Below are 12876 nucleotides of genomic sequence, written 5' to 3'. Positions count from 1 at the left end.
TAAGCCTACCAATTAGAAGTGTCGTTGTCTATCCACACCTTCCTAGTCCTACGTGGTGCTCCCTCGGCCGAAATAGTCCAATCAGTGTTGGTTCTGGTCAGATGACTCAACTACGTCACTGGAGACTGCACCGATTGTTAGACTTGAAGGATTTTTCTTTATAATAAACATACAAATAGTGACAGGTGAGGCCGACGTCAGTAGTTTTCAAATGTATATACAAGTGGAGATATACAATACGAGGGTCCCTAAAGTGTTGTCACTATAAGGTATTAAAATATATAATGGATGCCCCCTATACCTATAATGTATATAAAGAATATATGATAGATTCCAAGAATGAAAGTACCTATAATGGTGATAATAAACTAAAAGTCATTATTAAAAACACTTTGTGACTAAAACTGTATGCTTAAATACTGGGTGACTGCGTCTGTCTAATAAATTGAATGAAAGTGTTCTGTAAATGTAACTAAATCTGATTGTAAACAGTACACTTCAAACTAAAAGTGATAGTATTTAATCCTAGTGCTACATAGTGGTATATGAATGTGACTAAAGTTGTATACTTTAATACTAGGTGACTGCGCCTGTCTAATATACTAAAAAGGGATGTTCTGTAAATATAACTAAATCTGATAGTTAACAATGCACTTATAACTATAGATGGTAATATAAAGTCCTAGTGATACGTGAAAGTAAATAAATAATTGAGTGAATAAACATATTACCTGACTTGACTAACCATATTTTATGTTTACATATATAAATAAAAATATGTAAATAAGATTGAATTCTTTATAGTGAATATTATAACATACTAGGGAGTGATATAATCTAGAATTCGTAGTGACATTTATATCTATGAGTGTACCAAAATTAATGGAAAACAACAAGGGGAGTGGTGATATGAGACTATAATGTAAATAACTAAAAATATCTATACATATATATGTATAAATGTGTATGTGATCATAGTGTATATGTGTATATCACCAAATGGTGCAATCTAAATACTTAAGTGGATGTGTAAATATTAAATGGGGTGTGTCACCCTAGTGGACATATGTAAAATTACATAATGTTGTAGATGTGTAATGTATATGTGTCAGGTATTCTTAAGAATCCAGGTGAAGACCCATACTAATAGACTCCGGTTCACATTATCTTAGATAAAATCCCTATTACAATAATCAGAGTTGTGCAATAATGAAAAAAGAGTTATACAATAATAAAAAATAAAAAAAAGGAAGACCTTAGACAAAACTTGCTGAGTCAATGACTTTGTTTAAACCTAGTGGAAACAGTGTTTTAAATTTATAAATCCAGTAAGTTTCTCGTTTACTAAGTCTAGAGAATCTGTTGAAAAGACGACTGAACGGAATACTTTCCAAAGGAGTTATAGTTAAATTACACCTTCCTGGGGTGTGTTCTTGGCAAATATGCCTCGGTACACTATGCTTTAGTGATTTAGATTTAATATTCCTAAGATGTTCACTCCATCTTGTTCTCACTTTTCTACAAGTCCTACCAATATATTGGAGTCCACACTCACATGTTAGGACATATACCACATAGGCTAATTCACAGGATAGTCTATCAATGATATGGTATTGTTCCCCTGTGGTGTTTGATCTAATACTAGTATGACCATGAGTAATATATCTGCACATAAAGCAACGTCTTTTACCGCATCTGTAGGTGCCTTTTTTGAAAATACTCAATACATTAGTACTAGTGGGTCCCACCATATCCTTCTTAGCTGTATTTCTATTCTTGACTGACATAACCACTTAAAGGGACACTATACACTCATTTTTTCTTTGCATAAATGTTTTGTAGATGATCTATTTATATAGCCCATAAAGGTGTTTTTTTAAAAAAAAAATGTATAGTTTTGCTTCTTTTTTAATAACATTGCTTTGATTTTCAGACTCCTAACCAAGCCCCAAAGTTTTATGTGAATACTGTCAGCTACCTTCTCCAGCTTGCTCCTGCTTGTGTAAATGGTCTTTTCATATGCAAAAGAAGGGGAGGGGGGAGTGTCTTATTTCCCATTTGCAGTGGGCTTTCCAGCTACTTTTTCAACGGAGCTAAACTGAGAGCTTCTAAGTAAGTTTTTAAACAGTTTTATACTGGATTTTTATATCAGTATCTGTGCATCTTATTCTTTATAGTAGTGTCTATTACATGCAGTTATATGAAAATGAGTGTATACTGTCCCTTTAACTTGGTGCTAGTCTTTGTTTTAAAGTGGGAGCCCTCCTATATACTACTTTAGGTTGTGCAGGTAATGTTTTCTTTAAAATGGGGTCTCTCATCAACAAAGGCCAATGTTTTTCCAAAATTTTACCCACGACCTTATGGTTGGAATTGAACTGTGTAATAAAAAGAGGTTGTCCATTCTGTACTTTTTCAATATTTTTGTTCTTATTACTGGAGTCAGTCAGAAGTTTTTTTTCTTATATCTAGTTTTCTAGCCCTATCACAACTCTTTATAGTCAGTTCAGATGGGTAACCTTTTTCCATAACTCTAGAGGTCAAAGTCTTATACTGTTCATTATATTTGTCTATGGAGGAGCAATTACGCCTAATCCTACAGAATTGGCTAAAAGGGATATTCTTTTTCCAATTCAATAAGTGATTGCTATTAAAATGTAAAAAATTGTTGCAATCCACTTGCTTGAAATGGGTAGAAGTGCAAATATTGCCATCCATATCCCATGATAAAACTAAATCTAAGAAATCTATGACTGATTCTTGTATGTTTAAGGTGAAACATATACCCATATCATTGTTGTTAAGATGTGTAACAAAATTCCTTGCATCAACTAAAGGACCCTCAAGAATGAATATAAGGTCATCAATGTAACGGCCATAGAACACCAGATTGCCCCTCCAACTCGAATCATATATATAAATCTCCCATAAAGAGATTTGCAAAGCAGGGGGCAAATCTGGTGCCCATGGCCATTCCCTTGATTTGTAGGTAGAATTCATCAAGAAAATGAGGATAAAATGTGTTTGAGGATAAAATCAATCAGGGTGAGAAGATATTCCTTTTGTACCATAGGCATATAGATATCTTCCTCCAAATATTCTCTAGTAGTATGGAGACCTGTATCATGTGCTATATTAGAATATAGAGATCCCACATCACAGGACAGCCACAGATTATTGGCATCATCACTGCGTTTAATATAAGATAGCTTATGTAGCAGGTCTTTTGTATCCTTAATATAGGATGGCAAATTGCAAACATATTTTTGGAGGAATATATCCACATATTCGTACAATGTGTCCATTATACTGTTAGTTCCTGTGATGATGGGCCTCCCAGGGGGGACCTTATCATCTTTATGTAATTTAGATAGATGGTAATAGTAAGGTATACTCGGATAATCTGGGGTCAAATACCTTTTTTCTTTTTTATTTAAAATGCCCTTAGATAAACCATATTCAAGTATTGTATCCAATTTTATTTGAGAATTCTATAGTAGGGTCAGATGGCAATTTTCTATAATACTCAAAGTCCCATAGGATGCGTTGTGCTTCCTTGAGATAATCAGAGTGGTCCTGTAATACAATCCCTCCCCCCTTATCAGCCTGACGAATGACCAAATTTTGGTCATCCATCAGGCTGCACAATGCTCTTGCTTCATTAGGCCACATTTTCTTATTACTGGGGACATGGTTTGGGATTGTTTCCCAATCTTCCAGCACTAATTGCTGGAACAGATCGATATAAGAAACTTCTTCCTTTGAGGGATTAAATGTGGAAGAAGGGGCAAGAGGAGTATGTATGAAATCTTCAAACAGCTCATCTGCTAACTGACTCGGGTCACAGTATATTAAATTGACCGATTCCCTTTCTCGCTGGGTATTCAATATTATAGGAACCCCAGGAATATTTCAATGTTTCATAGTTTTGAGTACAAAATACCTTTGTATTGACAATTTGCGTGTATATCTATTAAGATCCACAAACAAATTAAACATATTATGTGTATTAGGTGGACAATATGATAAGCCCCGACCTAGAATTCTTACTTCATCATTGGTTAAAACATGTGAGGACAAATTAAAAATACTTTTTTTAAAAGTACGCACTGAAGATGGAATGCAAGGTACCCGTTTTATATTTGGGGTACCTTGGATTCCTATTGGCTGAATCTTTCAAATCAGCCAATAGGATGAGAGCTACTGAAATCCTATTGACTGTGCAAATCAGCCAATAGGATTTCAGTAGCTCTCATCATATTGGCTGATTATCTTTTTTAATGTAATTTTAGGTTTTTTATTTTAATTTTAAGTTAGGATTTTTTTATTTTGGTGTTTTTTAATTAATTTATTAAGAAGATAGTCTTTTTTTATTTTATGTAATTGGGGTTAACTTAAGGGGTGTTAGGTTAGGGGGCTTAGTGATTAGATTAATTCTTAGCATTGTGGGGGGTTGGCATTTAGGGGTTAATAGTGTAATTAGGTAGTAATTTTATCCAAATTTTTTTGAGAATTCTATAGTAGGGTCAGATGGCAATTTTCTATAATACTCAAAGTCCCATAGGATGCGTTGTGCTTCCTTGAGATAATCAGAGTGGTCCTGTAATACAATCCCTCCCCCCTTATCAGCCTGACGAATGACCACATTTTGTTCATCCATCAGGCTGCACAATGCTCTTGCTTCATTAGGCCAAATTTTCTTATTACTGGGGATATGGTTTGGGATTGTTTCCCAATCTTCCAGCAATAATTGTTGGAACAGATCGATATAAGAAACTTCTTCCTTTGAGGAATTAAATGTGGAAGAAGGGGCAAGAGGAGTATGTATGAAATCTTCAAACAGCTCATCTGCTAACTGACTCGGGTCACAGTATATTAAATTGACCGATTCTCTTTCTCGCTGGGTATCCAATATTATAGGAACCCCAGGAATATGTCAATGTTTCATAGTTTTGAGAGCAAAATACCTTTGTAATGACAATTTGCGTGTATATCTATTAAGATCCACAAACAAATTAAACATATTATGTGTATTAGGTGGACAATATGATAAGCCCCGACCTAGAATTCTTACTTCATCATTGGTTAAAACATATGAGGACAAATTAAAAATACTTTTTTTAAAAGTACGCATTGAAGATGGAATGCAAGGTACCCGTTTTATATTTGGGGTACCTTGAATTCCTATTGGCTGAATCTTTCAAATCAGCCAATAGGATGAGAGCTACTGACATCCTATTGACTGTGCAAATCAGCCAATATGATTTCAGTAGCTCTCATCATATTGGCTGATTATCTTTTTTAATGTAATTTTAGGTTTTTTTATTTTAATTTTAAGTAAGGATTTTGTTAATACTTCGTGCGGGCGGTTAGGTGTTTTTGTTAATCCTTTGTGCGGACGGTGTGTTAATACTTTGTGTGGGCAATGTCACATATGTAATCTCGCCCCAGGTGGATTTGTTTAGCTGTGCGCAACTGACGACGGCGACGGACGCATTACAAACGCACTTATAGTATAGATTTACATGTGGACATGTTTTAGAGCTTAAAGGGACATTACAATCAAAATGTAAATGCACATAGATGAATTACATCTTTGAATAGAAACATATTTGCAATATAGATGTATTAGAAAAAATGCTTATAACAAAAGTCATCACTGTTTTAGTGTTAACATTTTCTCTGCACGTGCATGTGAAGCTTAGCGAGATATTCTCAGTGAACCAGCATTTTAAATACTGTAGCTGCTCAGAGCACATGCAGTACAATAATTTTTTTTGATAATACATGTATATTCCAAAATGCTTCTATTCAAAACTGAAATGCATCCGTGTGAATTCCTACTTTGGCTAGCATGTCCCTTTAAAATAATGTTTTGACACATTTATTTTTAGCATTTAGAATTTGTTCTACTGAGAAATGAGAATCCTTGAAAACATCATCACAAAAAAAAGAAAAAAAAATTTGAAGTGGTTTATAACACGGCCTGAACTCATTTAAAAAGCTTTTCTAACAGCTTTAATGAATGGTAATAAATACAGGAATTCTACAGCCCACTGTTGTGCTTTTTTATATTCTGATACTAACACATTTAGGAATCCCCTTTCAAAGACATTTTCAAGTTATATAATGTTTTGTATAATGTGGAAAGATGTAGAGGAGATGCTCAATAGTAACAAAAAATGTATACAAACAACAGTCACATGTGCTGACCTTCTCACATGACACATTCACATTTCATATACAGTTGTAGTCTACATTACTAGAAAAATAGTTTGTAGAATGTCACCTGGAATCTATCTATGATATTAAAGGGACACTGTACCCAAAAAGTTTCTTTTGTGATTCAGATTGAGCATGACATTTTAAGCAACTTTCTAATTTACTCCTATTATCAAATTTTCTTCATTCTCTTGGTATCTTTATTTGAAATGCAAGAATGGAAGTTTAGATGCCGGCCCATTTTTGGTGAACAACCTGGGTTGTCCTTGCTGATTGGTGGATAAATTCATCCACCAATAAAAAAGTGCTGTCCAGAGTACTAAACCAAAAAAAAGCTTAGATGCCTTCTTTTTCAAATAATGATAGCAAGAGAACGAAGAAAATGTGATAATAGGAGTAAATTAGAAAGTTGCTTAAAATTCCCTGCTCTTTCTGAATTACAAAAGAAAACATTTGGGTACAGTGTCCCTTTAAATTAAGAACACAATACTTTGGCCAATTTAAGAGTCTATACAATTTGTTATAAATATTGTAACGGTGATCTTATGCAGCAGTCAACCAGAATCTATCTCACTATATTATTTTGATAGCGTTAGATACACATCGGTATGTGTGGAAATAAATATTATTTTCCTGGTCTGATAATATTTATAATGCACAATTATTAAGTGCCAGTTAGAGACATTCAGATTCCAGCAGATTTTACAGTTTGCTGCGTTGTGCTCATTGCAAAATCCATTAAGCAAGTGTGAAATTGCCTGCAAAGGAAAATTAATAGCTTGCCTAATAAATTGTGCATTAAAATTTTGACTTACGAAAGTACCAATATGTGATTTACAGGTGAAGTTAAAACGATAGTTACTGTAAACAGCAAAATTTGTCATTTAAAACACAATAGCATTTTGTCTCCTTATTCAGCGCTGCATCCCAAGGAAACCTGATAAAAGCCTTCATTATTAGAAATGAGTTAAAAGCATAACATAGCGAAAAAACAAAAAAACATTATAATGGTACTGATATTTCAGGAACAAATCAAGTTGGCTCAGATGTGTTAAACACTAGTCAGTCTTATATTCATTGAAGCCAGCTTGTTAAATATGCTACTTTTAAAATACTAAGCACTACTATACACCTGTAACAATTAAATATGTTACACCCACTTTTAGCTCTTAAATATCAATTTGTCAGTCTAATATATAAATATATACAACCCCATTTCCGAAAAAGTTGGGACAGTATGGAAAATGCAAAAACAAACAAACAGAAAGAGTCATTTGAAAATACTGTACTATATTGAAAAGTTTATTAACACATTGGTTGATGTTTTACTTTGTGAATTTAATGTATTTTTGAAAATATACACTCATTTCAAATCTGATGACTGCAACACGGTTGGGACAGGGGCAATTTAGGACTAATAGTGATGTGACAATTTGAAATAAGAAGGTGATGTGAAACAGATGAGGCAATCGTGTAATCATAGTATATAAGGAGCCTCCAAAAAAGGCCTAGTCCTTTAAGAGCAAGGATAGGTCGAGGCTGGCTAATCTACCAACAGATGCATCAGTGAATAATATTTATATACAATTATTATTTTCTCAGATACAGAACATATAACAAACACAATTTATATTTAGCAGGACAAATACATAGTTAAGTGGGGATATTTCATACTAATACTATTTCTATTGAATGTATTGGAATACAAAGCTTGGGGACAGTTATATCTAACTATAAGAAAAAGGGCTATGCTCAATCAAACTTAAAGGGACATTCCAGCCAAAATTCAAATCCACATGGGTGCATTTTAGTTTTGAATAGAATCATTTTTATAATATACATGCATTAGCAAAAATGCTTCTTATAAAAGTTATAGCTGTTTCAAAAGTGTATTTAGGTATGCATCGTGCACCAGCATTTTAAAAAACAGCACTGGCTCAGAGAGCCTAAGGTGCTTGTACCATCTGGTAATGACACCATTTGTTAATTGCTGACACAATACTAACCCCACTGGTGCTCTGAGCATCTGCAGTATTTAATAGGATTGCACCGATACCGATACTAGTATCGGTATCGGTGCCGATACCAAGTATTTGCATGAGTACTTGTACTCGTGCTGCTACTTAAACCGATACCTCCACTTCCTACTCATACACCATCTTGTGGCGTTTTTCAAACTGCATGTTCCCATTTCATTTGAAGCTGGAGTGGAGACTTAACTAAAACGTGTTGACTTCTGTTCTGCCAATACAAATTGCTGTTATTTGTATTATTGTACGTCAGAGCAGTGCTCCAAAAGCCGCTACTTTACAGCTGGAAGCCTACCTGGGAGAGATCACTGTACCTTATTCAGACAAACCCCCAAAGTACTGGGCAGTTAATAAACTGAGATCTCCAGCTCTTGCTAAAAGGGACCAAAAATATCTTTCTGCCCCATGCAGTAGTGTGAAAAGTGAAAGACAGTTCAGCTTAGCGTCAAACGTCCTTACTGATAGCAGAAACAGACTTATTGGACTGGGAATAAAAAGCAGCCCTGGAAAAATATGAAGACCAGCCCTATTTTCTGTTGTCAGTAGAATGCAAATGCCCCATTTTTCTCAAAGGGGATTACTGGGACACTCATTCCCCAATATTATTTTCAGAATTAAATTATATTACTTTGTATTAAATACAATAGACAGATTGATGCTATATAGGCACCCTACAACCCATTGGCATCCAGTAATTACCCCTTTAAATTGTAGCTTTCCAGCCCCAGCTGCTGCAGCTGTTATTTATTGTTGTTATTATTATTAATATATTTTATTGTAATTTTTTTATTTATAAACATGTTCTGTGAACTTTGTGACAACAATCAAATAAAACTGTTGTATTATTTCAAAATGTATTTTGAGTTACAGTTCATAATTATAAAGAAGCTATCTTAAACCATTAGTCTGTATTGTGCTTGGTAAACTGTCATATGACATTAAAAAAGAAGTATCGGTAATTGGTATCGGTGAGTATTTAAAAAAAAGTATCGGTTCTTGGTCTTAAAAAAATGGTATTGGTGCAACCCTAGTATTTAACATACTATTGCACTGAGAATATCTAGGTATGCTTCACGTGCACATGCAGAGAAAAATGTTAACACTAAAACAGTAATAATTTTTACTAGAAGCATTTTTTTTTACCAATATATGTATATTGCACATGCAAAAAAGTTCAAATTAATTTGAAACCTCAGTTGTTTGTCTTAATTGTGTTAAACTAATGGTAAACTTGATCACTACAGAACATATCAGTGTAACTTACTGTTAATCACTCGGATTTACTTATTTTTTTCCTATGGATCACTGACTCTGCCGCCTAAAGGCCAGAAAATGAATTGGATGAAGAAACGTCACAGAAAAAAAGGTGTAGATCGGCACCGGGAGGAGGAGTGGTAGAAATAAATCAGAGCAATTAGCAGTAAGAACACTTTAATTAAGAAAAAAAACATGAATGAAAGTGGGGTTGGATTTATATCATAGTTACACTGAAACGTTCTGCATTGCTCAAGTTTACCATCACTTATTATTATTACCCAAATAATGCAAGCTTTAATTTTACAAGGAGTAATATGTATAATATGTATATTATGTAGAAAAGAAGACACATTAATTAAATAAAAGCTATTTAAATCTTTATCCTAGAGACTGAATATGAATTTTAATGACATACATTAGTATTGCTTACTATGTAAAACAACTATAGCAGTTCTGGTGAGTGGGACGGACATTGCAATTGTTTAGCATAGTTAAAGGGACGTTAAAATGCCGGGTACAACTACAATTGCAGGCTTACTATTGCCCCATGCTATTGTTTTTCCTCTGGTGCCTGCAGCTTTCTTTAAAGCCCTTCTCTTATTTTAATCACTCAAAAGTGTTGGTTGGTAAAATTCTGTTCACCCTGGGGTCTGAAGTTAAAGGGACAGTAAATTCATTAAAGTATATTATCTAATTTGCTTCATTCTCTAGGTATCCTTTTTGAAGTGCATACCTAGGTAGGCTGAAGAGCAGCAGTGTATTATTCGGAGCCAGCTGGTGATTGGTGGCTGCACATATATGCCTCTTGTCATTGGATCACCTGCTGTGTTCTGCTCACACCCAGTATTGCATTGCTGCTCCTTAAACAAAGGATACCAAGCAAATAAAGCAGATTAGAACGTTCTTTGAAACTGAAGGCTCAATCTGAATCATGATAGAAACATTTTTGGGTTTGTGTCCCTTTAAGAATTATTTTAACCTATGATAGAAGCAGTGCCCATTCACTGATCAGTGACATTGTTGTTATAGATTTTTGTAGGGTTGGAATTGATCTATATTATTCCTGCAGGCTTTTTATATTATTATAATGTAGCTTTTAAACTGTTGAAAAAACATATACAAATGTAAAGCTTCCACTCTCTATTATGTGGCAATATCAAGGATCTGTGAATTTGCCCTGCCTCTGTCCTAGGGTGCAGGAATATGTGTCCTCTACTAGGGCAAAGTTTCACAAACATGTAATGGGTTAAAATCAGAGAACCGCTGTAAGAGGGATGCAGACACAGGATGAAATGAATGGCATGGTGAGCAGTAACCCTGCAAGAGTAGTTGTAAACATTAGTTTAAAGGGCCATAATACCCAAATGTTTAAACACTTGAAAGTGATGCAGCATAGCTTTAAAAAGCTGGCTAGAAAATGTCTCCTGAACATCTCTATGTAAAAAAGAAAGATATTTTACCTCAAAAGTTTCTCAGTAGCCACATCCCATTGTAAAAGGTCTTCTAAGCAGAAAATCAGTATGTCTGTCCCGGGACAGCTAAGGGAGTGAGCTTTTGTGCACACTCATCTTATTTCCCTATTCAGTGTAAGGACATTTACAATGAAATCTCATGAGAGTTAAGTGAAATCTCATGAGATCACAGTAAAAGAGTTCATGACTTCAGCACTGTTTTTTGTTTTTTTTTACATGCAGCTGAGCAACTTTTTACACAGAACTTACTCTGCTGAGCAGAGGAGATTGTGGGGTAAAATATCTTCTTTTTTTACATAGAGATTCTCAGGTGATATTTTCTTGTCAGCTTTTTACAGTTACAGTTACAAATAAACAAATTACAAAGACAAAATACTGTACATTTTAAAAAAATTTAGACAGTTTTATTAATTGAGTTTTTATTTTTATTTATTCACATATCACTAATCAATCCAGGTTTATTAAATGTTTAATGTCTTGTCAATTGTTTTTCCACAATAAACTAGCAAGCAACTGCCAGTTCCATGAATATTAATGGGACTGAGCTTACCATTAATATAAAGTGCAGCAACTATTTATTATGAAAATTTAAAGGGACACTAAAGTCAAAACTAAATTGTCATGATTCAAATAGAGCATGCCATTTTAAGACACTTTCCATTTTACTTTTATAATAACATTTTGCTCATTTTAAACACACACTTTTTGAGGCACCAGCTCCTACTGAGCATGTGCACGAGTGCATAAGGTATACATATAGTAGTCTGTGATTGGCTGATGGCTGTAACATGATAAGAGGTCAGCAAATAGGGGAAAAAATAAATTCAGAAAAAAAAATCTACTGCTTATTTAAAATTCAGAGTAAGTGTTATTGTGTTTTCTTTTTATTATGCAAGTGTTAATTATGGGATTCTACTGTATTTAGTGGTCCTTTAAAGGGACATAATACTCATATGCTAAATCACTTGAAACTGATGCAGTATAACTGTAAAAAGCTGACAGGAAAATATCACCTGAGCATCTCTATGTAAAAAAGGAAGATATTTTACCTCACAATCTCCTCAGCTCAGCAGAGTAAGTTCTGTGTAAAAAGTTATACCTCACTTGCTCCCAGCTTCAGGTAAAAAAAAATAAAAAATGAAGAAATGAACAGTAGCCAATCAGCATCAGCAGTGCTGAGGTCATGAAATCCTTTTACTGTGATCTCATGAGATTTGACTTAACTCTCATGATATTTTGTTGTAAACTTCCCTAATCAGAATAGGGAAATAATATGAAAGTGCACAAGGCTCATCCTTTCTGCTGTCCCAGGACAGACATACTAATATGCTGCTTAGAAATCCTTTACAATGGGATGTGGCTACTGAGGAACATTTGAGGTAAAATATCTTTCTTTTTTACATAGAGATGTTCAGGTAATATTTTCTAGTCAGCTTTTTACAGCTATGCTGCATCACTTTCAAGTGTTTAAACATTTGGGTATTATGGCCCTTTAAGTAACAGTGAGTGGTAGGGCTTACAAACTTAATTCTTTCAATCCCCATAAACTTAATTACATGTAGCTCAAAATCTGCTTTATACAACTGTCATAAAAATAATTATGTATAGAAATAAAGAAAGCATAATTTAGTGTCACTATTCAAAACAGCGACAATGCTGTAGTTCTATAAAATAATAATAATAATTATTATTATTATTATTAAGATTTCACTTATATGATTAATTAAAGAACATGCAGAAAGTGAATTATATAGTCTTACAATTATAGTTTCCATTTAAAAAACTGGAAATTGGGGGCGTGTCCAGGCAGCTATAATGGCCGGCAGCATTTTTCACCTCGCCAAGTGAAGAGACTGATAAACCACCAAATATTAGACATCTCGCTTGTCATCTAA

Source organism: Bombina bombina, chromosome 2 (genome assembly GCF_027579735.1).
Source record: "Bombina bombina isolate aBomBom1 chromosome 2, aBomBom1.pri, whole genome shotgun sequence".
NCBI lineage: Eukaryota > Metazoa > Chordata > Amphibia > Anura > Bombinatoridae > Bombina > Bombina bombina.
The sequence above is the reverse complement of the archived record's forward strand: the minus strand, read 5'-3'. Positions refer to the sequence as shown.